The sequence below is a fragment of the Dermacentor silvarum genome, chromosome 2, assembly GCF_013339745.2.
Source record: "Dermacentor silvarum isolate Dsil-2018 chromosome 2, BIME_Dsil_1.4, whole genome shotgun sequence".
Lineage (NCBI taxonomy): Eukaryota > Metazoa > Arthropoda > Arachnida > Ixodida > Ixodidae > Dermacentor > Dermacentor silvarum.
In genome coordinates, this window is record NC_051155.1 from 226,537,684 (window position 1) to 226,541,248 (window position 3,565).

Below are 3,565 nucleotides of genomic sequence, written 5' to 3' on the forward strand. Positions count from 1 at the left end.
TTTCCATCCCTAATGCGTAAATGTTGTAAATAATTAGAAGAGCTTTTTTTTTCTTCTTTTTTTGTCGCCAGTCGTTACCATTGCCTACTGGAAAGAGAATCAATATTGAGACACATATCACTCACGTGCTTTTCACACGCCGTTGATAGAAGACTCTACCGAAGGGCTCACTGAAGTCTGCAAGTTTTTTTCAGGGTCAAAAAAGCACGCAAAGTAATTTGAAAGGCGGTGACCATACATCAACATATTCATTCTCTAGGTATAGGCTATCTATTTAGTTGGCTACCTCCTTCTCTTTAAAAAATATAGTAAACTTTGACCAGTATATATCCTCCTGACTACCGGCTTGGATTTAGGTTCACAGATTTTCCTGAAACTTTCAAGATATGATGTGTAGACAACAAAGATAAAAAGTGACGCTTATTATTTCAGTAATGTCCATGGTTTTAGTATGGCATGATGTCCAATATATTGGACACTGGAACTCTATCAGGTAAATTGTGAAGTAGTGGGCTTGCAGCAACGCAAGCTACTTTACAGAAGAAAATTGTTACCTAATGCTGGAAAAACCATTAATAATCAACATTTTACAAATGTCAAATGAAATACGAAGTGGGTCTTAATTTCTGGCCCTAAAGGGGCGCAGAAGAGCTCGGATCAGCGATAGTGTCATCGTTGCTGTCCGACAAGTCGAGGTCTGACGAGCTGCTCTGGAGTATCTGCTCCGCCGTGTCATCCGACACGCGAGGACTGTCCCCCGAACGAAAAAAAAAAAAAAAAAGAGGCACTTTATCCATGCACGCCATCAGACAGACAGACAAAGAACTTTAATGAAGGTCCTGAGAAGCTCTGTTGCCCGCCTCTCAGGGAGGCGACGAAGCCGCGGGCCGCACCCACGTCGGGACGGGGAGACCAAGCTCTGCAGCGCCGCATCGTCTCTGGACAGCCCAAAATTGGCGATGACCATGCAAATCACTGCTTCGCACTACCCCAGTTTTCACGTTTAGTAATTACCGCAGAGTTTACCAAGGCCACTGTACCAATTTTTTTTTTATGCACGCCATAAAAAAAAAAAAAAATTTGGTACAGTGGCCTTGGTAAACTCTGCGGTATAATTACTCAACGTGAAAGCTGGGGTAAGTGCGAAGCAGTGATTCCCCGGTGTTTTCCTTGTGCTTATCCTGTTTTATCCTGTGTTTATCTTGTGTTTAGCAATCCATTATACGTTTTGACACCTGTGCTAATTAAGGCACAAATGGTGGAAAACCGCCACGCACATGGAGGCAAAGCGACACGCACGTGGAGCCAAAGCCTTTGCAGCGCGTGGCCACGACGACATGCGATCAAATTACAAGATTTTAATGACTTTCATGAGTTTCTGCTAATTAATGCGCTTAATGCTTGATTATTCTCAAACATGTTAGTATTTTTGAACAGGTTTTGATTAATTCTGCACTTGTTTTGACTGTGTTTTTGCGCGTGACCATGACATGACACGCCGGCAGCCCGGGCTTCTCGCGTGCTTCGCACTTAAAAGACAAGGAAGCACAAAGAAATGTCGCGTGACACCAAAATTAACACGCGTTCAACGCACTGCACGTGGCGTCCGTACATTCGCAATGATGGTCTTGAGTGCCAGTGTCCAATGTGTTGGACATGCAACATAAAATCACTAGCAGAGAAAAGCAAGCGCACGCGCAACTAAAATTTTCCATTCACCATACTCCCTGTATCATTACCTTTCCAGTAATTAATCGTAACTAACACGGTAAAATGGTCAAATAATACCATGAATAGCATTTACTTCTCCGGCGGTCGCCGTAGAAGGCCGCTCCGCTGAACGCCGCGATGTCGACTCCTTTAATACAGTGGCTACCTTTATTTCCGGATGCGCATGGCGCAACTTCGAGAAAACTTGACAGATGGCACTATAATAGGTATCCAAAATATTGGACAAATGGTATTTACGCGGGAAAATGCGCTGAGGACGGCATGGTAATGGAGTATTTGATGTTCAATATATTGGACAAATCTCCATAGCTGGAACTCAGGAGGATATAGTGTCTGTGCATGGTGTTCTCAGCGGAAATTAAAAAAAAAAAAAAAAAAAAAAACATGTTGAAGTTAGGAAACACGGATGACGTAGCCGCCGCTGGTGCGTCTAATGCGCTTGTCCTCTTATTATCAGGATTTGCCGAGAGAAAGCGTAAGTATAAATTAAAAGCCGTGCACGTCCGCGCCGACAATGGGGCCGTACGCTTTTAGCCACAACAAAAGTGAAAATGTAGAGGCAACGCAAGAGAATCCTCAAACTGTGTAGGTAACACAACTCCGGTAATGCCGCTTTAGGGGCAGAGAGGGGGGGGCGGGGGGGGGGCGCCCCCCCCCCCCCCTCCGTATAGTCGGCGCCTATGCTGTCATCAACTCAAAACGGGTATAGTCGGCGCCTATGCTGTCATCAACTCAAAACAGGAGTACGGCCTAGCGAGAGGGATTATTTTATCTCAATGAACATATTTAGCATATTGCAGAACCAGCTTTATTAAGACTCTCCACTAACAATGTTCAAAGGGGCGCTACGTTTCTGCTAAATGCCTCCGCAAGGTCACTAAAATAAAATATTTCAGCAGTATATACTATAGCTTATGTTTATTTCCGCGCAAAATTAAGTACTGGAGGCTTGTTGGACAGCGGCGCGTCCGCGTGAATTACACGAACTCTGGACACACCCCTTTTCGTTACAAAAAAAAACTGTAAACTTCAAAGTCTTAAACTTGCTGGACAAGCTGGTTTTAACAAATCTCCCATCAACAGCGATATTTGGGAGCTTCAGAAATGCGGGACACAAGTTGGGAGCACGTTATCTGCTGGCGCATACGAAAGAACGCGAGAGACGTGCAAATCACTTTGGACTTCCGGGTACGCAACGTCGACATGGGCCACTATATTTCTAAATACCCCTATTAGCCACTGCATATCATGCAGGTATGCAGGGGTGATGAAGTTATAGGAAATTTGCAGGCGCAAGTAGGAATCAGCTAGCGCAAGACAGGGGTAATTGGAGACCGCAGGAAGAGGCCTTCGTCATGCAGTGGACGTAAATATAGGCTGATGATGACCATGCAGATGATTTTTTTTTTACAGGAGCAGACTTAGGAATCATAGCGTCATTATTGCGCTATTTGCCACAGCTGACTCATCAGCTGGTAAATTAATTGAGGCGGACACACACGACAAATCGCGAAAGTAATGTTAGCTAAAACAAGTTTCATGAGCTCCGAATTATTCAGCCCACATGTCTCAACTGCGAAATTGAAGCAGAGCTGTTTTGATGTCAATGACGTCAATTATGATGCATTTAGCAGAAATCCAGTTTCGAGAATTGCACCCTCCAATTTAGTGGCGAAATTCATCGATGTTCCAGTTAGCACTTATCAGCACTGTGATAAAATGAACTGCTGTTATCAGGCAACAACAACAATAACAGCAGCAACTACTGTATACTATTAATACCGGTGTATTGTGTTTAAAGAAATAAAAATCATTTTTGCAGCGTATGCACGGC